The sequence below is a fragment of the Mesocricetus auratus genome, unplaced genomic scaffold (genome assembly GCF_017639785.1).
Source record: "Mesocricetus auratus isolate SY011 unplaced genomic scaffold, BCM_Maur_2.0 Super-Scaffold_100001, whole genome shotgun sequence".
Lineage (NCBI taxonomy): Eukaryota > Metazoa > Chordata > Mammalia > Rodentia > Cricetidae > Mesocricetus > Mesocricetus auratus.
The window spans coordinates 8800915-8825144 of NW_024429187.1; the positions used below are offsets into that span (position 1 = coordinate 8800915).

Consider the following 24230-nt stretch of genomic DNA (forward strand, 5'->3'; position numbering starts at 1 on the left):
ACTTAAATGTAGACCCATAGGAACTGGGAACCCCAACTGGAAACACTGATGTAAATGCAATCTGCACTATTTAGAGCCAAATTTGAAACAGCATCTCATTGGAATCACCAAGGACACAAACACTTGGAGGAGTAAGAGTTTTTCAGTTCAAATATTCGATAATATTAATAAAAAAATCTTCACAGGTATGTCTATCAAAGGTCCCAGCTATTTTTATCTTAGTGTGGGCTTTAGCTTGTACTGTTTGATGCTCAGTGAAAAGTCTGCAATGTCTAAACCATTATTTTTCCTGCTTCCCTAAGGGGAGAAAAAAAAGAAAGCAAAAGAAGGGAAAATATTTTAGGCACCCAGAAATCTAGAGATTAAAGGATTAAAAGCATGTAATAGTCAGTGTGGGCTGAGTTGAGGCTTCCACACATGGCAGGGAGCCTGTTGATAACCATTGTCAGTTCCACTTAAAGACGAGAGGAGAGTGAGGCTACGCCTGCATCCACTCATGCAAAACTCGTTGTTGAAGAAGGATGGTGTGCCTCTTAGGATACCGATAATGGGCAACTGCCTTGTGGTTCAGAGTCCAGGGCTCTTCATGAGGTGGTGGGTGACCTGCGGCTTGTCCAACCCTTCACCAGAAGCAGCGGCTTCCCGGATCCCCAGAGGTAAATGCTGTCTCCTTGACCTTCACAGCCCTGAATGAGACTCGTTTCTCATGAAGTGTTTTTAAACTTCCTGAGGCACTTCTTCAATACTCAGATTTTCAAGTTCCTCTTAGAAAAGTCTCCAGGTGAGGGGCCTAGAGAGCTAACCATTTGGGAAGAGCCCCGATAGCGTGTCTTCACAGTGTGTAGGGAAATAGCATGGAGGCATTGCCCTTGCTCACGACTGACTTGTGGGACCCTCCCTAGGACCGTGTGCTGGGGTTCTGAGTCACTGTGCCTCATGCAGTCTGCAAGTCAACCTCATGTGATAGGAGCCAAATGATGCGGCTACCCGGCAGAAAGGAACCGGTGTTGTTCAGTAGAGAAGTCTTATGTTGAAATTTCTCCTCAGTGTGTTTGCCAGGCTAGGACTGCTGTAGCTACCAGGATATTCAAAACCCACTCTCAGTGTTCTCTCCGTGAACGAAGAAAAATATGAATATATTGCAAATATAATAGAGTGAAGCACCTAAAATTTCCTATATAAAATTAAACCTAAATGCTAATTTATTTTCTGTTAGGATTCAGGCTTTACGCTGGCCTGCCCCGTCACCTGGCAGAATGCCCAGGGTCCTGTGGCTGCTCTGTCACGGTGTAGTCCACAAGCAGATGCAAAGGTCCCTTTAAGAGGAAAACTCCATCCTCTTCCTCTCTCTCTCCCACTGTTCCTGTGAAGGGGTTAGACAGGACTTTTCCTGTCTCTCTTTTCTCTGTCTCTCTCTCCCTCTTTCTCTTTTCTCCCCTCCTCTTCCTTCCCTTTCGCCATTCTCTTCCCTTTCCCCAATAAAACTTCCCATCAAGCTCTGTCTGCCTGGTGTGTTTGTCCCTCGCCCGCCATGGCATCTGCCAAGGTCCCCCACATGCAGTGTTATAACATTTTCTATTTCTGCTGTTTCAATATTTTTGGTTGGTTGGATGGTTTTGAGACGTGTTTCCTGTAGCCCAGGCCAGCCTGAAATTCACCATGTAGGATAATCTCCTGCCTCCACCAGCTACCACCACATATAGCCTAGCCTACTTAGTTTCAACATATAGTGAGTCTTACTTTGTAAACATCTGACATAGAATTCACAAGCATTTCAAAAACTTTGCATATTGTTTACAATGTTATATAATGAAAGTTTTATCCTCTCAAGAAAAAGTTAAGATAAACTTACTTTATTGGGCAGCAAGAGATACGCAAATTTTGGTTTCTGATTAAAGAGGGTCATTTCTTGTTTTGTTGTCATTTGTTGGTTTTGTGCATCAGCCCTGACTCGGCCTCCCAGGTGACAAACCATAACAGTTTCATCAGGTTCTGTCGGGCAGAATATACAGAAAAATCACCAATCCACGCCGGGCATAGAGATGTGACCTGGAAATTCTAGAATTCAAGAGGCTGAGACAGGAGGATGGTAAGCTTGAGGCAGGCTGGGCTACATACCCCACCCACGGGCTGTGCTGGAAGAGCAGCTTGGAGTCACATACTTCTACATACATCAGAAGTCCGATGGCATCTATAAACCCAATGTTTGTGTTGTTTACTGGCGATGACTATTTCACATATGGGTATAACGGGCCTTGTCCCTTGCCCCGCCCTTTACCTCTCTCTCACACACAGCCCACCCCACACTCCAGCTGAACCTTCTCAGCCCCTCCTCTCCCGTTTCCAAGTCTGTGCTTTTTCTGTTTTGTGTGTTGCCTGGTCGTTCTGTTTATATGATCCACTGAGTTTAATTGGGGATGAGCATGGGTGGTGAGACATTTGCAGGAGTAGCAGCTCTGACAGCAGCTACACTGCTGGAGAAAATGGCTCCCCTCCCCCTCAGTCATTAAGTGCCAACAGCTCCCCTGAGATGGGTAGGGGGGACTTTAGCATTATAAAGCCACTTTCAATGAGGGGCAGCCCACACCTTCAATCCCAGCACTCAAGAGGCAGAGGCAGGTCGACCTCTGAGTTAGACACCAGCCTGGACTACAGAGAGAGTTGTAAGACAGCCAGGGCAGTTACACAGAGAAATTTTAAAGCATTATTTAAAAAACAACAACAACAACATTTATTTGTTTGCTGTAATGTATTTGTGCATGCACAAGCCACTGCATGTGTGTGGAAGTTAGAGGAAAACTTGCAGGCGCCAAGGCTACAGCTCAAGTCACCGGGCTTGTCAGCTCCCAGTCTAAGATATTTAATGGCATAATCCAGCCACTATTCTAACTAAAACATTATCATGAACCAAATATATATGTATATATGCATATATGTGCATGTAGTGTGCATATATGTATATATATGTATATTTTTGAATATATAGTAAAATAGTAAAAAGTTCCCAAAATAGTAAGAAATTCTGGAAATATCCAAAATAACCACCGAACCCCTGCTGGATACCTATTTTTTTCCTTTACCTCTAATGCCTAAAATAATAAAATAAAATCTATGAACCATTTTAAAGGTAATTGTTGATTTTTAAACTTCTAATATTCTCAATATCTACTCTTTGGATATTACTGAAAAACTCTGAGTGACCTTTCAGGTTATTGAGGATGTAAAATGAGCTCTCCTTAAAGTTGTTATGCTTTTACTGTCAGCAAATCCTCTCAAAGTTCAGCAGAATCATAAATAATGGAAGTTAATATTCTGTTATAATATTGATGAAAAAAATTTAAGCAGTCACATATACATTTAAAAATAAAAACTATTTTTCATTGCAGTTTGGATCAATGAAGACTGTTTCTCCAAGGTGGAAGTCCTCAAGGATCCATTTCCAGCTTCGTGTCTCTAAAGGAAAAATTATCTTATGTAAGTGTGTACAGTCTTTGTTCAAAATTTCAACAGAGAATACTAAAACTCAGATCACAGTTTTTAACATCAGGACTTCTGGAATGCTCTTCTCATCCATTTCCTGTGCTTTATTCTCTAACCTTGGGGAACTCATTCCTGAAGGTCAAGCCTGCCTTGAGCAATAGCCAAGGACAGAGGTGGAAGATGACCAGCACATCCCAGAATCTCGGCTCCCTTTCCTCCTCCCGTGGGAAGCACACCTTGGAGCCTCAGCAGAAACTGGATGCTGCCTCCTTCCCTGTACTGACTTTTGTAACACGAAATAATAAAAGACCCAAAGACAGATATTGGGGTTCAACCTGAAGATCAGGGAAGCAGCCAGCTACTAGCTCTCACCTCTAGCTCAGGCTGAAAGGGTTGATCCATGATCTCTTCACCTCAGACTGTTGCCTCTCCTCAGTGTGGCTGGAGAATGAATGCCTCCTACTGAATACTGAAGGCCCTGCTTCTGTCTTTTATACCTCTGTAGTGCTGGGATTAAAGGTGTGTGATGTGTTACTCTTTTAGACTGATTTAATCTCATGTATCCTTGGGTTTTCTTGAACTCAGAGGATCCTACTACCTCTTAATCCTGAGTCCTAGGATTAAAGGTTTGCACCACCACCTCCTAGCTTCTGGCTGCTGGGATTAAAGGTGTATGTCTGGCTTCTATGGCTTGTGGCTGACTTTACTTTCTGAACCCTCAGGCAAGCTTTAATAGCTAATAAATAATTCATCACTGTAGCTGTTCATGACTTTCACAGACAAGAGTCTCGGCTTTTGTGGAGACACCAAGTCTCCACTTTTGGAGCTTACGTTTCTAAAACCCTTCAGCATAAGGGTTTTTGGTTAAAGAAAACCTTATAGAAGCACAATCATACACACACACACACACACACACACACACACACCATGTATATAGCATATAAATATACATTCATATATATGTGTGATTCTAAGGCGTTTCATCAAGAATGATTACAAGAAGTTTTCTAAATATTTTATAATCGTTAAGACAAAGTAAATTTGAACCCATGCATGTAGGGGTGGGGGGCTTCTGAACAACTCTGCTGCCATCCATGCCCAGATCCGGCACTTCAAGTAGGTCAACCCCAACACCTACTCCATCTACTTCTGGGCTCTAAGGAGGAGCCAGTGCTGCAGAACCAGAATCCAGAACACGCCATCACCACGAAACATAAAAAACTGAAGCATGGCTGTGATCAAAGAAGTCTTAGTGATGGTTCAGTAGTTATGGTGCTTCAAAGACCAGAGGCCCTAAGCCAGACCAATGACTCCGGGCAATGAGTATTTACATATAGAGCTGTGTGAGCAAAAAAAAATATACTGATTAGCACTGCAGCTTCTGATGTCATTGCAAAGAGTGAATTTGTGATGGAGGGGTAGGGAAGATGGAAGAATAAAGCTATTGAATGAGTCGGAAGAGGGTCCATGTCCAAGATCTAAGCTGCCACAGGCCACGTTGGCACACATGGCCTGTATTTCTGCCTGATGCCATGTTGATATCTGCGGTCCATCATGCTGCCACCAGGGGCCATGACTGGTTCCTAAGTCCTGCTGCAGTGTCTGTGGCCCAAGTGACCATGCAGAGGTTTGCTGTTTTATATTCATCACTGTGGCTGTGCTTTAATCTACTAGCGACTGACGGGCGATGTCATTCTGTAAATATGTTTATCACTGTGGCCAATAGGGCAGCAAGATAGGCGGGGTCTAGGAGACAAGGAGAATTCTGGGAAGTGTAGGCAGAGAGCAGTCATCATGTGATTCCCGGGAAGAGAGGACACAAATGAGGCATTCTCCAGTAAGAGAAGACCCCATGGAAATACATACAGAGCTAGCCAATGAGATTAATTAATATAGTGTCTGTGTGTTCATTTGGGGCTGATGTGGCTGTGGGACCAGGTTGGCAGGACAGAGTGCTCGTACCAAGCAGCCTGGCTACTAAGGCTGTAGCAAGGGGGTGGGGGAGATTCTGCTCCCCCATAAAATGGCTCTGTTGCTGACACTAAAGGTAGATTTAACTAAATCTCTATTGTTCTAATAAAACTCGAGATGCAAAGGCTAGGGTGAAAACTTGTGTGCAGCAACTGGCCAACTTTCTCTCTTAGCTGGCACCCTCCCACCAGAAGCCATTCTCTTTCCACACTACCCCAAAAAAAATGCTATGCTCTTCCCCCTACTACTTCCTGTCAAATAGTTGCTAACCCCACCTTTCTGAGCCCAGGTAAATTTTATTTAATTAACACAAATATATCTTTACTTGGTTAAGCAAATGCAGCATTTTTGCCTAATTAAACAAATATTCCACAACATTTCCCCCTTTTTGTCTAAATAAAAAGTTTTTAACTTTAACATAGCAAAACTATATGTAATAAGAACAGTTATCAAAGAAGAATTACATTAACAATATGCAGTCCCTTTGCATTTAGCAAATTCAGAGAAATCATTCTATTATGTATCCTATCTCAATGAGTCTAAAACTCTGTAACTAATCTACCTTCTATTATAACCAAGGAAAACTGTAACTATAACTATGTAGTCTTCAACCCCATCAGAGACCTGCAAAAAAGATGTAATGTTACCTGAGTAAACAGGGAGTTTGCTTTCTACAGGGAGCAAGCAAATTTCAAAACAGTAGAAACAAAAGAGATATCTAGCTGCCTAGACAGTCATCTAGGTTCCTCTGCAATGCTGGGGCATCCATCTTTGGCCTGTTGACCTAGAATATCTGACAGACTTTTCTATGAAGCAGGAATTTTGAAGAACTGTCCTGCCTTGTTTTGGCAAAGTAGTTACTTTCCATTATGTCCTGCATGTCCAGTTTGGATGATATACTGTCAGAAGTTGAGTCAAGGACAGTTTCAAATAGCCAGCCTTGCCACAGTGAAAACAGGCTCCATCTGGAGGTTATTTGACACCCATAATCCTTTTATGAAGATTGGCGCTGCTAGGAGCAGATGTGCCTCACTGTCATGGAAACTTTAGGTTATTAAACGTAAATGACGTATTCAGTAGGTCTTTGAAGCATTTGAAGAGCATCTATCTAAAACATATCTGTTTAGCCTTTAAAACATACCTAATATAACTACAAGTTTGATTATTATAGATGACTAACCAATAACCTGCATTTCTTAATTATATATTATATATTACATTTTTTAATGAGCTGCATAGGCTCAATACCACAACCAAAAGTAGAAACACTCACACAGTATAACGGAAATAACTTTAAATTTGTACCAAGATACCAAAATCCATACCAATGTAAAATATTTGAGATTAATAACTATCTTTTTATCCTATATACCCTAAATGAGGACAAGTGTCCATAACCCACACACACCACCACTTGGGAATGTGGGAGTTGTGTTTTCTAGACTTATTCCTGTTGTCTGAGGGTGACTGCATCTTTAGGAGACCTTGAGAACATTGAGATAATGGCCAAGTCCTGGGAAATTTAGTTGTAGCATTTCTTGTCTAGTTTCAGACAGAACTGTTCCCATGCAGAATGATCAGCATATATATCACCTGTCTTGTAGTTTTTCTTAGTTTATTTATGCCTATAGCCAAGATTTTCAGATCTCCCTGATCAAACCCAACCTTAATTAACCTTGAAGGAATCTACAGCCTTTTGTTTCCTGTGGAAAAAAAAACATAGCCTCTTCCCCAATGTAATACATTTTCTGAATTCCATTTTAAGGTTAAGATACCCCTAAAGTATCTAGGCTGGTTTAACTCAACAGTCTCTTCTTCAATCCCATGTATCTCAGCAGCTGTTGTTCACTCATCAGCATTCAAAAAAATTGAAAGATGACACAACGCCATATAGGATCCAGACTCCTTGTGCATTTCCCATCTTTATACGTCTTTTTTCCTTTATATTACATTACTCTCTCTTTAAAAACTTTATTATTTTTAAACTATTTTTTCTATAATCTTTTTCTTTTCTTCCTTAAGCCTATGCTCATTGTTAAACACACTGTAACCATTATAACATTTTATACTTTTTTTTTCTGTCTGGACCTGTCTTTACTGTGTGTCTCTAGCCTTTTCTGACTGTGTGAGCCAAACCTTAAACTGCTAAGTTTTGTGCCAGTGGCAGGCTCTTGAGAGCAAGCTTTACATCCTGCAAGCCTGGCAGTAAGCTGTATTCAACTGGGAGCTGCATCTAACTGGGAGCTGCATTCACTGCCCCAGCTCTAGGAAGGTTGTGCCCTGCTCTATGGCAGGCATTTTTACTTAGCTTGCTGTTTCTACTTAGCATACCAACTACTCAAATGCTCATTGTATGGCAGAGCCTCTTAAAAAAGTGTTATCTATTCTCTCTCTCTCTCTCTGTCTCTCTGTCTGTCTCTCTCTCTCAGGCCCTATTTTGGTCCCATGTTGGAACATCAAATGCATCAGGCTTTCTTTTTGGCCACCAACAAGGTCCCAAATCAAGACATAGAGACTATGATTGATTAGGAATGCTCGGCTTTAGTTTATGTTTGTCCTACCAGCTCTTATAAAGTATTTTAACCTGTTTCTCTTCATCTATGTTTTGCCTCAGGGCTTTTTGCCTTTCTTTCCTTCTCTCTCTCTCTCTCTCTCTCTCTCTCTCTCTCTCTCTCTCTCTCTCTCTCTCTCTGTTCTACTCTGAGTCTGTCTGTCCAGCAACTGCCTGGCTGACTGGCCCGGGGCATCTCCCTCTCTTCCTCTTTTGTTCTCTTCTCCTTTCTCTCTTCTCTCTTGAGCATAGATTTCTCCTCCTACTTATTCTCTCTGCCCATCAGCCCTACCTATAACCTCTACTGTCAGGGTCCTCCGGCTACCAACCAGATATGGCTGCCTCATGTACTCATAAGAGAAGACATGACTCAACCCTCATAGAAAGTACGTGACTCTGGACCACCCTGCTACCTCCACTAAATTCCAGAAACAGGCCTGCAGCTTAATTAGCAGTTAAACATTAGCTCAACAGAAAGCCCCCAATTCCGCCAGGAGTTAGGTGAGGACATAGGAAAGATTGATACAGATAAAGTAAGGACCTACAGTCAGGTTACCTAGCAACACAGGAGGTTCTACCCCAACCTCTTGCCCTGGGAATTAGGTTTCCAGACAGCACAGAGAGTTCCCTCTCCCACTGACCTTTGCTCCACCAGGCTCATTGCAGCTGCAGCACACCCCCATTCCTTCCCCTCCTCCCTCCCCCTATATAAATCCCTTTGGGATGAATAAAGTTGTCGCCTTGATGAGAATCCTGTCTTAGCATCCATTCTTTGTATCTCCTGTTCTCATCTTTCTCCTAGGTGCCCTCCAGCCCCCCACTCTACTGCCTAGATATTGGCCATTCAACTTTTTATTAAGCCAATCAGATGCCTTAGGCAAGCAAGGTGAAATAGCAACACATCTTTACATAATTGAACAAATTCAGCATGAATGAACATATCACACCTTTACATAATACTAAATGAAGATTACAAACATGAGTGAACATAGCAATGAGCTCAACACATTTGCAAAGAAGAGACCTTAAATTCTATTTTTTAATTGTGTGTATGTGTTCACATGCACATGTGTGAGGGTATGCCTGCATGCGTGTGCATATGTGTATGGAGGTCAGAGGTCAATGCCTTGTATCTTCTACTGTCACTCTCCACATTATTCTTTGAGGCAGGGTCTCTCACTGAACCTGAACCTCATCCATAGGATAAGGTTAACTATACAGAGAATCCTGGGATCCTCCTGCCTCTGCCACCCCAGCACTCCTATTACAAGTGTGTGCTGCCCTGCTCAGCTTTCATGTGGGTTCCCCTGACCAAGTCATTACCCTAACCCCAAATCACAGGGTTCTACTTGTCATACCAGGAGAAATGAAACCCACAAGTATGGGAAATCAGTTTACATCAAGGAGAAAAGGCATGCGTGTGAGAAGGAAAGGGGAAAGGGCACTGCCAGTCACCATCTTCCCAGGCCTGTGCCCAGAGGCTCACAAAGAACTCTTACAGAAAGACGGGAGGCCCAGTCTGAAGAAGTTCTCAGCGTTGTGAAGGAGAGGTCACTGCATTTGCTGTCCAGATAACAAGGCACAGTGGGTAAGAGCATGACCCTGGGCGGACAGCAGGATGTCTCCACTCCACTTCCAAGATGGTTGCTTAGGGAGCTCAGAACGGATCCTTTGTGAGCAAGGGGCAACCTTCAGTTCCTTGGCACCCTTGAGGGACCCTCACTGATGTGGGCCACGACATTGAGGCAGGCAACATCTTTAACTGATAAAGCGTATTTCATTTATGAACAAATATAACAGGTTATGCATTCAGCCACAAATAACCATATAAGCAGATAGGTGAAACACCTGTGCACAAACAGGTGGAGACAGCCAGAGAAACGTGGCTACTACCATCTAACCCATACTTGGATGTCCAAACAGATAATGCCGGTAATGAAGGAGGTCTCCCCCGCCCCACCCAGTTCTGCTGCCAGAAAAATGTCTGTACAAGTTTCAAAGGCATACACTGGGTCTTTTCCAGGTTAAGAGTGTTCTCGGGGATTCTTTTTCTCTTCCCAAATGTTCCTGTCTCCCAGTAATCATCAAGTTTATGAGCAGGAATTGCCGATGACCTCAAAGTTAGCAGAAATTTCTTTTTCTGTCATCTTTCTTTTGGCTGTCCTTTGGTCCCCTGAGAAACCCTCCATTGTATTTAAAAGTACTGTATCTGCCAGCCACTGATTACCCACCTTTGCCCTTCTAGAAGCTTCCAGCGGAGGCTTTGCTCTCAGGCGTTCATGCCTTTTCAGTCCTTTTCTTAGAAACTCTCCATCCAGGTATCACCAAGACACGCATTCCCTCCATCCTAAGACTACATCTGTTTGTGCAGAAGCCCTGCAGAGTAGCATGCAAGCAAGCCCTCCTGGGGTCACCTGAAATTTTAGTAGTATATGAATCCTTGAATTTTATCTTTACTTTCCCTTAAACAAACAAATTAAGCTAAGACACACTCATACTCTCAATTATCCAAATAAGAGATGCTCAACTTTAGACTTTAGAGATGGCAGGTGTCAAGATTTTTCTCACCTTCAGAAAGAAGTCTGGGATAGTTGAATGTCAACGTGACTGGATCAGAAATCTCCCCGGAGATACACCTTCAGGCACACCTGCAAGGACTTATCAGGTTAGCTTGACTCTGAGCATGCTCGTTGGGGGCTATCTTGATTAGGTTGATAGAAGTCAGAAGATCCACCCTAAAGGAAGTCGGAGTCATTCCCTGGGCTTTCATCCTACACAAAAAGGAAGATGCAAGCTGAAGACCAACAGTCATTACTCTCTTCTCCCTGACTTCAGACACAATGTGACCATATGCTTTAACCTAGGCCCTCTACAGTTGTGTGACAATTGTGTAGCTCAGTCTACTTGTAGGAATCCTAGCAGTGGTAGGAGGGGCTACCCCTGATGCTTGGCTGGTTTTTGGAGAAACTCTTCCTCATACTGGGTTGCTCTACCCAGCCTTGATACAAGGGGAGAAGCTTAGTCCTACCTCAACTTGATATGCCAAGCTATTGTTGACACCCATGTGAAGCCTGCCCCTTTCTGAATAAAAACAGAAGAGTGGATGGGGGGAGGAGGCAAAGAGGAGATAGAAGGATGAAATGGAAGGAGAGGAGGGAGGTGGAACTACAGTTAAGATGCAAAATAAATGAATACATTTAATTAATTAAAACAATTTACATTTCTATAAATTTTTACTTTCATATAGTGTCTGCTTGTATGTGTGTGCAAGTGCCCACAGAGGCCAGGAGAGGGCATCAGATCCCCTAGAGTTGGAGTTACAGACTGTGAGCCACCAGAAGTGGATTCTGGGAACTGAACTCAGGTTCTCTGTGAGAGCAAATGCTCTTAACTGCTAACCCATCTATCCAACCCTTTTTGAGGCATTTTTTTAAAGCAACATTTTCTAAACATACAGATCACAATAACGAGCTAGTTGGGGAGGTCCCCACTAAAACACAGGTTTCTTGGTCCCACTACATAAAGCCTACCAAACTAGACTGCTTAAGCAAGGGTCTGCAACAGGAGGCTGGGGTGAGCTTCTAAGTGGGTCCATTTACCCTAGCGATGACTCAGCAGGGATGCCGAAAGCGGAGGACTGAGATGATTTGTTTTTCCTACTTCAGTGTTTTAATAGTCAAAGTAGCAACTGAGAAACGTGGATGCAGAGACTGTTTTCAAAGTTACTGCCAACTCTCAGGTCCCTTCTCGCCTTCCCATTCCTGTGCCTCACAGAACACATCTGTATGAAAGCTTTGGAATGCCTAGGAGGGAGTCTGAAAATATAGCTTACTATATTGTGTTATTATATAATTACACAGATTTAGATAGAATATTTTTACATCAAGTGTTTATATAATTATCTTGGTTGCTATGCTACCTTGCTGGTGAATGGTAAAAAGCATATTAAGATAGCACAGAAATCCTCACTCAAGTAGAAATGAAAGATACATACTTTCAATTTTAAAAAAAAAATGGAAGAATCATTCTAGGTGGAAAAACACCTTGACACCTGTAAAGGGGAAGTTGCTAGAAAAACTGTGGTGGTGCATATCTAAACTCAGTACTCCAGATGCCAGGGCAGGAGGAATAAAGGTCAAAGCTATCCTGACCAGGCCACACAGTGAGCTTGAGACCAGTCTGGAATACATTGTAACATCCTGCTTCAAAAATCAAAGGGAAATGGGCTGAAGAGATGGCTCAGTGGTGAAGAGGGTTTGCTGCTTTTCCAGGGCACCCATGTTTGGCTCCCAGCACCCACTTCAGTGACTCATGTCTGTAATTCTAGCTCATGGGATTCTCATACTGTCTTCTGGTGTCCAAGGGCATTCACACACAGGCATGCATCTACACAGATAAATAAAAACCAATGCATAAACCTTTCTATAAAAAAATCAGAGGTAAACAGAAAGGAGGGATGGAAAGGAGGAGGAGAGGGAGGGAGAGAGAGAAGAAAGAAAGGAGGGAAGGAAGAGGGAAAGGGGGGGAAACAAGGGAGAGAAGAGAGACTTAAAATAATAAAAACATTTCCCATGTACCAAAAAGCTCATCTCATAGAGCAGTAAAAATTCCAAACCAGTAGAGTTCTTCATCTCTGACCCAGTACATCATAAACTAACTCTGTGCAGCCAACTTTCTATTTGCAACTTAAGCAGTATATTTACAAATAAAAACAAATGCCTGCCCCTTTTTTTAATCTCACTGTAAATTTTCTATCAGCTAGTCTTTCTCTTTGCAAAATAACTGTGTTTGAGCCACCCTGAGCAGCTGTTTTCATCCCAGCGTTGTGTTTAGAAGCGTGCTGAGGATGTTTTGGTTTGAGTTTGGGTTTTGGTTTTTGCTGTTCTTGAGATTCCTTCCTTAGGTGGGAGTTTCAAACCATGCTGATAACTAGTTTCTAAACACCTCTGGTAGTCACAGCTGCCTAGCACAATGTCTCATAGTCAAGGTGGTAGTTTTTATGCCGTGCCTCCAAGGACAGGATAATATGTGGTACATTTACAATACACAGAACAAGCACAAACATGAAGTTTTGAGGCTCCAGTGGAAAGCAAGAAGGTTTAGGGACCAACAAATTGGCTCAGCAGGTTACAGTATTTGTCACTGAACTTGATGACTTCAGTTGTATCTTGGAGATCCACATGTTGGAAGGAGAAAACCAAGGTCTAAAAGTTATCCTCTGAACAGAACACGCAGATGTGTGATACAAAGTTTCTTGTAACTTCCAAAAATAGACTGAGGTGTTTTTTTTTGTTTTGTTTTGTTTTTCCAGACAAAGTGACTTACACCTGTAATTCCAACTTTCAGGGACAATGAGGCAGGAGTATTCTCTTGAGTATGAGGCTAGGTAGTGAGACTCTGTCAGAAAAAATAAAACAAAGTAAAAACAATAAAAATAAACTAAGAAAGTTTGAGACTAGGAATGTGATTCGTGTGGTAGACTTAAGAGAGTATCTGTCTAACGAGTGTGGAGCCCTAGGTCTGAGCTCTACCATCACACACACAAGGCATGTGGTATACCCGAGTCATCTCAGGACTCAGTTGGAGGAAGGATCAGAAGTTCAAGGTCGTCCTGGGCTATCCAGTTTGAGAGTAGCCTGGGATATGCAATTCCCTGACTAAATAATGATAATGATGATGATGATGATATTCTAGTGATAATAAAATTCTTTTTAAAGCACAGTCTCACTATGTAGACTGACCTTGAACTCGTGGTGTCCACTTGCCTCTGCTTCCTGAGTTCTGTGTTAAAGGCCTGCACCACCGCTCCCAGCTGGAAGAAGGCTTGAGTCAATATGATGAGTAAGAACAACAATCTAGGAAACTGAATCCCCAGCCAGTGTGGGCCCCTAGAGTATTTGTAGGTCCTTATGCAAGAAAAGAACCTGGAGCAGTAGGTGGAAGGGGGGAGACTTTGGGGGTGGAGATGGCTAAATTGGTGGAGTGTTTGTCTTGCAAAATGAGGACCTCAGTTAGACCCTAAAAATTCATGTAAGAATGCCAGGAGTGTGTTACATGTGTTTATGATCGCAGCACTGGGGAGGCAAAGACAGAGCAGATCTCTGGGATTGCTGGTCGACCAATCTAGTTTAATGGGTGAGGTTCCAGCTCATGAGAGACCTTATCTCTGAAAACAAGGTGGCCGGTGAGTAGGGAAGGGCATTCAAGTTGACCTGTGTCCTCTCAAGCACAGGCACACACATGAACAGGCAGGTGTCAGAAGAGCAGGGACATCAGGCAGCGTGTTTAAATGAAAAATACTACATCAGCCATCTATCCCCAAAGATAAACCTGCTCATTATCTCTGCAAGCATTTTTCCTGCAAGCTTTACAGCCGTACTGCACTTTATTAAATTACAAAAATAATACACACTTGGACCAAGGGAGTTCAACACTTGGTGTATTGCTTTGGCTGAGCTATGCTTTAATGATACCTTAAGCCTCTATAAAATGTTTCTATTTTAAAAAAAAAACAGTCAAAAAGACATTTGCCTCTGTTTGCTATTTAAAAAGGAACCGAGGGTTGGAGCTATTGCTTAGTGGTCAGGTACTTGCCACATACACAGCTCTGGATTCAGTCCTCAACACTGAAAATTAGTTTTATGATTTTATTTTATGTATATGGGTGTTTGGCTGCCATCTATCTGTGCACCACTTGCATGCAGTGCCTGAGGAGGCCAAAAGAGGGCACTAGACCCTCTAGAACTGGAGTTCCAGACAGTTGTGAGCTGCAATGTGGGTGTCAGGACTCGAACTCACATCCTTTGGAAGACCAACTAATGCTATTCCAAGCTATCTCTCCGACATCCTCCTACCCAGACACATACACAAATTAATGAAAATAAAAAACAGTTCAGTAGATTATCAAGCCAATCATGTCATGTTTCCTCTGAAGAAACCCACTCTGCTGAAGTGTGCTCTGGAACACACTGCCAGGGACAACTGACTCTTTTGAAACTTGTTATTCCTTGCTCCAGTTGTCTTATTCTGAGGGTTGGTTTCTTGTTTGTTTTCTTCATTCATACTTCTGAGACAGGGTCTCATGTAGCCCAGGCTGGCCTCAGACTCACTCTGTAACTGAGGTTGTCTTTGAACTCATGATCCTCCTGCCTCTGCCCCCTGAGTACTGACATTGCAGGCATGCGCCCTCGTATCCAGCGTTAGGTTGTTGCTTTGTTTACGTTTATTTATTTTGCAGGTTGGCATGTGGATGCCATGGCACACTTGAGGAGGCCAGGGTACAGTTTGATGGGTTCCGTTTTCTCTCCTCCACCATGTGAACTCAGGTTGTCAGGGTTGGTGCAGAGTGTCATTATTGCGGGGCTATCTTGGTGGTCCTGGCTTTTCTTTAACAAAATGAGTAACTTAATAATGTGTGGCCTGTTCCCTCACCCATAGTTTGGCCATTTCTGCCTGTGTTGCTGATTGCCATAACACAAACACAGAAAAACCTACCTGAACATGTTAGACTTTTAGTTGATGCTTATTAAATAAATAATACAGCGTAAGATCTTGTAAACCTGAGACATTCAAGAAAAGGTCATATTATCTAACACTAAGCCAGAATTTCTAGTGGGAAAGTCACAGATCAGGGAGAATGGGCAACTCTTGCTTGTCTAAGAACAGAAATGGTCTCAGCCCTGATGGGCTCCCCCTGAGTCCTTAACTCTGCCGACTACAAAGCCTTAGACAATTTTTTTTGTTTGTTTGTTTTTGTTTTTTCGAGATAGGGTTTCTCTGCGTAGTTTTGGAGGCTGTCCTGGCACTCGCTCTGTAGACTAGGCTGGCCTCGAACTCACAGAGCTCCGCCTGCCTCTGCCTCCCGAGTGCTGGGATTAAAGGCGTGCGCCACCAACGCCCGGCAGCATGAGACAATTTGTAGTTCCCTAAAACTCCCACCAAGTGACCCTCACAGGATTATCCACTGGTAGCACTCAACCAACAAGGGAACATCTAAGAGAATTGAAGGAGAGTGTGCTTAGTGTGTGCTTTTGTGTGCACATCCAGAAGCTTCGAGCCGATCATACAAGTGTGCCTAAGGCACAGCTGCACAATCCGTTATATAACTTCATCACGATCCAATGGTCCCCACTAAACCTCTCTTCATGCCTGCATCCCTGAGCCCATGAGAAAGAAGCAATACCCCAACTGTCCAGCATTGTTTTCACTGACTGTGTCTCCGTGCTGCTCCCCCGGGCTGCAGGCTATTGCTTCCTCAAGCACTTCCTTGTCCAAATAAAACGCTTGTTTGCTGACCTGTGGTCACGTACTATACACTTCCTATTATTACCATCGATAGGAGCAAGAACTTAGGCCAAAGATGCCTAGACACAACTAAACAACTAAACAATACTAACACCAGTCTCCCTCTCAGAAACTAAAAGGTCACCACATCTTGGTCAACTTGAGGTGCCAGTTTCTTTTGGGGACCTCTCTCAGGCACAGTTGTTTTCTGCTGAGATGGTCATGATAAATTTCTTTTGTATCAACAAAAGATTCCTGTCCTCCATATACAGAGGTGTGTGTGTGTGTGTGTGTGTGTGTGTGTGTGTGTGTGTGTAAATGCATGTGGAGGCCACAGGTTGACACTGGGCATCTCCCTCTATCATGCTCCACATTAATTTTTGAGACCAGGTCCCTCACTGAACCCTGGACTCATAGATTGAGAGAGGCTGGCTAGCAAGCAAGTTTCAGATATCCTCCTGCCTCCCACTGCCAGTGCTGGGATTGCAAGGGCACAACGTCCTGGCCAGCTTTTTATGTGGATGCTAGGGACCTGCACTTCCGGGACCTCATGCTTGCCCGGCAAGCATTTTACTGGCTGGGTCATCTCTTTGGCTCCCAGATTAATGTTCTGAACAGAGATGTGAAGATAACGGAGGAACAAGTTGAGCAGGCTCACGGAGTTGTCCTTTGCTCTAAGACAGGGCACAGATGTCGTGATAACTCCATTTCTCTGTCTGACCTGGTCTTTGTCTTCAAGTCATCTCTCCTCTCTCCCCATCTCAAATTCCAGGTACCAGTGAGCCTTGTGGCAAAATACATCAAAACCTGGGCCACAGCGCCCCTAGGCAGTAACAACGCCCAGGAATCCAGCAGGGTGTGTCTAACCAGTCCTACAATAACAATCACCCTGACCACAGCCAGGCTACTGTGGCTAGCTACACAATTTCTCAACCTGGCCCTGGCTCTTCCATGTGTAACCCTGGGAAGCCACCTTGAAGAAAAGTTTGTTTGCTCATGAGGTGCTAGAGATTAAACCCAGCCTCTGCCCTCTACAAGAAAGTATTCTTACCACCACTGAGTCAGACCTCTCTATCCCTTCCCTTGTAGACTGTAGGCAAGAGTTGTACTGTTGGTCAAACCATGTTCTCAGACCCACACAGCTAGATTCTTGGCAAGTGCTCTACCACTGAACTACACTCCTAGCCCTTGAAGGCTGTTCTTGGGAGAGGCATGGACCATTATCTTTCTAGTTTGGGTCCACACTGTAATAAATTCTCTCTTCTTTTACCTCCCACTCATGTCTCTACCGGTCAGAATTGCAAGTACAAACACCGTCCGTGGGAGCCAGGCCTCTCCAGCTCAGGCCTCCAGCAATAACAGAAGAGATAAAGCTAAAAATGTGTTGTAAAACTTATTTTGAGCTGATTCCTATGAACTAAAATCTCTGGGCATAGGGAGTGCCATTTATGATGAGGACTTCCTGACCATGGAAAGCTAGAATGGTGCCTGCGCAGAACCAATCACCTACCGCTGCCTTTAGCCTCCGTCACAGCCTGTCATAGTCCACTTGTGTATCAGACCTGACAGCCTGTGTCCGTCACACTAACCCTTTAGGGGTGGCCTCACCTAACAGAGCTTCACTTCTACCAAGCCAAAGGCTAAGAAAGCCTTCCCACAGCACCTGAGCCTTTATGACTGAGCCCCTCACTATGCTGTGGCATGATGTTTACTCCTGTGTGCTTGAAAAAATATCCTAACCTACAACTCTCTTTTGGTCTGTCACACAAAAACCTCAGGAAATGGTTACCACAATGGATGGTGGTACTTAGGCTAACCTACATGTGTGGTCATTCATACTTACCTCAAAAATAAACTCATTGTTTCTTGGAAATGACAACTGTGTTTTACATTGATACCCTTATTTGCCAAGGCAAATCCTTTAAAAGATCAATTCTCATAAGGTCTTTCTCTTCCTACAAGCAACTCAAACTTGTCCTCAAGAACAAGACATCGGCACCCACGTGCCTTAACTGGGTTTAACCTTCCAACTGTGTGAAACCCAGAATCACCTGGGAAGATGTCTAAATTGAGGAGTTGCATAGATGAGATTGGTCCGTGACCCGCCTGAGGCAGACTGTCTTGTTAATTGCTGTAGGAGTGTAGGAGGACCCAAGATTCTGTGAGCAATACCATCCCCTGGCAGTTGGTCGTGAACTAAAAAAAAAAAAAAGCCAGCTGAGTATAAGCCAGCCTTCAGCTCACTAGCAAGAATCATTTCCCATTGCTTCCTGCTGAATTTCTTTGGCTGCAGAGTAAGTTCTTTGGTGATGCTGTGTAGAAAAGCAAGCAGGCCCAGCCTTGAGGATCTGCCGTGACTTCACTCAGTGATGGACAGTATGCTGGAACTGTGCGCCAGATAAGCCTTTCCTCCCCAGAGCTGCTTAGGATCAAGCTATTTGTCACCACAACAAGGATGACACTAGAACACTACCTGTGGTGATTTAGAATAAAATGGCCCCCAGAAACCCAGAGTAAAGCCGGGCTGTGGTGGCGCACGCCTTTAATCCCAGCACTCAGGAGGCAGAGGCAGGCGGATCTCTGTGAGTTCGAGGCCAGGCTGGACCGACAGCCTCAAAAACAATACAGAGAAACCCTGTCTCGAAAAACCAAAAAAAAAAAAAAAAAAAAAAAAAAAAAAAAAACCCATAGTGAGCAGTGAGCAGCACTATTGGGAGGTGTGGCTTTGTTGGAGTAGGAGTAGCCTTGCTGGAGGAGGTGTGTCACTAGGGGGTGGGCATGGAGGTCTCTGAAGCTGAAACCTGACCAGCGTGTCACAGTCTTTCCTGCTGCCTGCACATCAAGATGCAGAACTCTCAGCTACTTCTCCAGCCTGCATGCTGCTGTGATTCCTGACATGATGACAGTTAAATGTTTTCCTTTTATAAAAGTTGCTGTGGTCATGGTGTCTCTTCATAGCAAGAAAATCCTAACTAAGATACTACCCAAACAGACATTGTCACAAAACCTGTTATATCACCCCCTCTGTTCTTTCTAAAAAGTACATTTTCTAAAATGTTATTTTTCTTCCCACAAGGGCCCTTCTCCAGTCTCTCTCCCAAGAAATCATCTGTTCACCAGGCACTACTGCAACTCCTACTACTAAGGTGGCTATAAACCACTCATTCTCACTGCTTCCTCGGGTCACGCACGTCTATAAAAATCTACATGGGCATGAGAATAACAATCTATTCTTCCTATTGCTGTTTAACTTCTGTGCTCCAAGACAAGAACCTAAGAAAGTAAAGGTTGTACTTTCAGTGTGGTCTTGAGTGCTCCCCCGGGCTTCTTGGGTTGAAATTTAATCCATACTGTGAGGTATTGAGAGGGGAAACTTACTGAGATGTCCTGAATTTAATGACAAGGATTAGGGGATGGAGGCTACAAGGGGTAAGGGAATTGGATCAAGCGACAGCTTTAGGGCAGGCCAACAAAAGACTGTTACACTTCCCTCGGGTCTCTTGACACCTTGACTTAAAGTCCATCACAGCTGGCCACCAGGCAGCCACACTCCGCTTACACATAGACTAGACCATTCAGCCCAGCAAACCCAGAAACAGCAGGCACTTCCTAAGCACCATTTTCCTTCCTTGTCTTGCATGACCACCCCCAGCCCCCTAGCTTTTGTCGCTGTAAGATCAGGGTAACCGATCTAGGTTTTCCTTTCCCAAATTTTAGTTACAAATATTCTTGGCTTTTAGTCTTATTCCCCCAGCTATCTGACCTCATTACTGTAATTATGAGAACTCAGCCCGAGTCATTTTCTGGCCGACAGCCATCCAATAAATGTTGTGTAATGGCTAACACTGATGGCCACGAAACAGGATCTAGAATTACCTAGGAGATAAACTGTGGAGCATGTCCCTGAAGGGATTTCTGGACTGGGTTAACTGTGTTGGGAAGATCCTCCTTTAACGTTAGTGGCTCCGTCCTAATAGCTGGAGTTTGGAACTAAATAGCTGGAGTTTGGAACTAAACAAAGAGGAGAAAGTGAACTGAGGACCTGAGTTGTGTCTCTCTGCTTCCTGGCTGTGGATACAATGTAACTAGCCAACTCACCCTCTGGGATACAATGTAACTAGCCACCTTACCCTGACAGGGATACAATGTAACTAGCCAACCCATCCTCTGGGATACAATGTAACTAGCAACTTCATCCCAGACTGGGATACAATGTAACTAGCCACCTTGCCCAGACTGGGATACAATGTAACTAGCCATCTCACAGGGATACAATGTAACTAGCCACCTCACCCGGCTGCTGCCATGCCTTCCCCAACATGACAGGTTGTACCCTACAAAAATACACTCTTCCTTCCTTATGTTGCTTCACACCCTGTGGTGGTTTGAATGAGAATGTCCCCCACAGGCTCATGTATTTGAATGTTTGCCTCCTAGTTGGGGGAACTGTTTGGGAAGGATTAGGAGGTGTGGCCTTTTTGGAGGATGCGTGTCACTGGGGATGGGCTACTCTCTCTACCTCCTGCTTGTAGATTAGATGTAAGCTCTTATCCCCCTGCTCCAGAGTCATGCCTGTCTGAAGTCATGTTCTCCACTGTGATGGTTATAGACTCAGCTCTCTGGAACTGTAAGCAAGCCCCCAATTAAATTCTTTCTTTTATAAGTCACCTTGGTCATAGTGTCCCTCCATAGCAGTAGGAAAGTAACTAAGACACAGTCTTTTTTATTTTTACTTTGTTTACATTCCAATTCCAGTTCCCCTTCCCTCCTCCTGTTCCCCCAACCTTCCCCCAACCCACCTCCCATCCACTCCTCAGAGAGGGTAAGACCTCCCCTAAGAAGTCAACTATGTCTGTCCCATCTCATCATTGAGGCAAAATTAAGCACCCTCACCCCCTACCCCCTCACACACTACTCCCTCCCCACTCCCTTTTTGAACACAAATGCAGAGACAGGATGAGCCTGCACCTCTTTGGACACATATATATCACTACCTGTCCAACAACACCTATGATGCACAAACTGATAAATAACTTATTCCTGAAAGCAGAAAGGTAAACCTTAAACAACATAGGTTGGGACCATCTGGGAAGAGGGGTGTATGGGTACCACATCAGGGGAAAAAAATAGGATCAGGACTTATGCAGCAGACAGTGAATAGTACAACCCTCTCAGTTGTGTGTTAGGACTGTAGGGCAAGGAGAGAGAACCATCAAGACTAGCACAGCTGTGGAGAGCTCAGCCTCAAATGGGGCATCCATCACACCCTCTCCGCTAGGCTCAGCGAGCATTGTGGGAGAGGGAATAGAAGGACTGTAAGAGCCAGATGTCTGGGAGGACCAGAGTGAAACGTATTCTAGACATGACAGGATGCTACACCCATGAATTGACAGCAGCTGTGGCTGTCTGCACAAAATCACGACAGTGAATACTCTGGAATAGAATGAGAAGGGTTCACTGGCTAACTGTGGAGCGATGGGCACTTGATGGTTTCTTGGAAGGGGCAGCCAATTTTCTTTAAGGATGTGACTCCTGATAGGTCAACCACACCTCAGTGGATGGCCCCACACCCAGAGTATGTGAACAGCACAAATTAGAGTCAATGGATTTTAAATTTTTTAAAAAGAGGATATGAAGCAGGGGAATGGAGGGGCAGGGGATTGAATGTGATCAAAACACTTTGTATAAAGTTCTCAAAGAATTCACCTTGAAAATGTTCAAAGATAGTAAAAATTTAAGAAACCAGTTGGCAGAGAAACAGGAAACCCTTTCTCACTGGACTTTTTGTATAACAGAATGGCATTTGTGAGAAAAAGCCCACAAGCTCTCCCAGAAAAGGGTCGTGAGACTTCTGAGCCTTGGGCCTGTCCCTTCTCTAGCCTACTTTCATTTTCAGATGTCCTCCTGTCATTCTTAGTAAATATCTCTATTCCCATCACTATCCGCTTCTGTGTTCTAGGACCCAAGAACATGGGAATAGCAGGCAGTGCCCTCCAGACTCAGATGTCCACCCCGTGAAGGGGATGGCATTGAACACTGCAAGGATGACAGTGCTTCTCGACCTGAATTCAGGCATCCCAATGTGAGTCTCAAGAGGCCACAATGCAGAGAGCTCCAAATTGTCCCCACGGCTTCAGCTTGATCCCCACTGCTGACACAGCTTATTTAAATTGCCATCCATCCATCCATCTCTGTTTACACCTCACCCTTCAGCTCAGCTCAGCCCTGTGATTGACAGCTCCACTCCCATCAGCAGGGGCTCTTAACCGACTGCTGGTATCTAAGCCTTGCATTGACTTTCTGCATGGGGATCAGCTCTGCTTCTGCCTCTAGTGAGAACTTGGGGAAAGCTTGAGCCCAGTGCATCTTTAACCCTTTGTAGCCATCTGTAACCTGTATAGATAAATATGATTGCTGTGTGGTGTGTAATATGTGACCTGAGAGTTAATATAAGTAAGACTAGACTAAAGAATCTGTGTTCACCAGTGAATTGTGGCATTTAGGAAGGACATAAATACATCTGTCTACGATTCTGACATAGTGTGCTCACAATGGGCTTGGGAGGGGTGGGGGTCACTGGACTCCTTTATTTATCACTCTTCTTGATACGGCCAATACTAATTAAGTCTCTTTTACTGTTTCCATTAGGTTTCCTCCTGCCCCAGCTCCCCAAAGTCTCCTGCACCCCAGGATGGCTTTAAGATCACTATACAGCTGAGGATAACCTTGAACTTGTCACCCAGCTGAAGATAACCTTGAACTTGTCACCCTCCTACCTCTACCTCCCAGAGTTTGGGGTTACAGGAAAGTGCTACCATATCTGGCTAATACAATGCAGGGACTCAAACTCATGTTTGTGCATGGTCGGGAAGCAGTCTACGGACTTAGCCACACCCCAGCTTCTCTCCTCATCTCAGGAGCACTGGCATGAGGGAAGTAGGGGGACAGAACCTAGTCTGTGGGGCTGCCAGAGCTCTCGCTTGTGTCCTGGAGACTCTGGTTAGAGTTGCTCTGTATCCTCCTGCCACAGAGCTGCCTGCCCTCCTAATCTCTGCCAGACGCTGTGGCTGAAGCTGCAATCTCCAGAAGAATAAACAATAATTTCCAGACTCTGGGGTCTACCTTAAAGGGGGAGGGGCCTCTTAAGAAGACATGAGGGAGACTCTGGAGCTTCATAACTAACTGTTCAGCTTTGCACTCTGGGCAGGCAAACATCTGCTCCCAGTTACGGTTCAACCTTTAGGCCTTTCTCTGCCATAAATAGAGAAAGAACAACTTCTGACAGAAATCTTTCATTTGCATATCTAAATGTCTTAGTCAAGAGATTTTTTTTTTCCGCCAGAAACAAAGGAGCAGTTTACCCTCAAAGCTGAATTCAAATTGCCCCCCAGAAGGCTCTGGGACTTCAAGACTGGCAGATACATTTTCAGAGACAGGTAAAGAAAAAGGGTTGGATTGAAGTCCAGGATGCAGTTAACTGATTTTATTAAAAGATGGACAATACCTTCTCTAAGATGTCAAAACAATGCTTCAAATCCAAGAGGAGTTTGAAAACAGCACTCTCTTTCTCAAAGATGTCCAAGTCGGTTTTTTTTTTTTTCAGTACTCCGAGCACAGCAGTCAGTGAAGGTGACATCAGAAGAGCAGCTGTCTCAAAGGGACAGAAGTAAAAAGCAGAAGACTCGTGTTATGGCATGAGGCTCAAGCCACCCCCTACATGTCCTGGGGCCAAGATCACATCAGAGACTCAAGATTAAAAATAGATATGGAGACAGGTTATTAAGAAAGGGAAATCATTCCAGAGAGCCGGTAAGCCAACAGCTTTCACGTGCTCAAAAACACTGGGACACCAGATTCACGTCCCTTTATAAGGGACACCAGATTCACGTCCCTTTATAAGCCAGTTGCATAGTTCCCGCCACTCCCCTGTCACAGCAAACTTCCC

At 44.1% G+C, this 24230-nt stretch overlaps 1 long non-coding RNA gene across 1 annotated transcript; it reads right to left on the reverse strand.

The window, feature by feature from the left end:
* Window positions 1-1858: 1858 nt before the first annotated feature.
* On the reverse strand, window positions 1859-23921 carry LOC110341400. Its single transcript, XR_002383333.2, has 3 exons — window positions 23790-23921; window positions 10571-10773; window positions 1859-1992 (listed from the first exon to the last, which is right to left on the reverse strand). It is a non-coding gene; the product is annotated as an uncharacterized LOC110341400 (long non-coding RNA).
* Window positions 23922-24230: the final 309 nt, after the last annotated feature.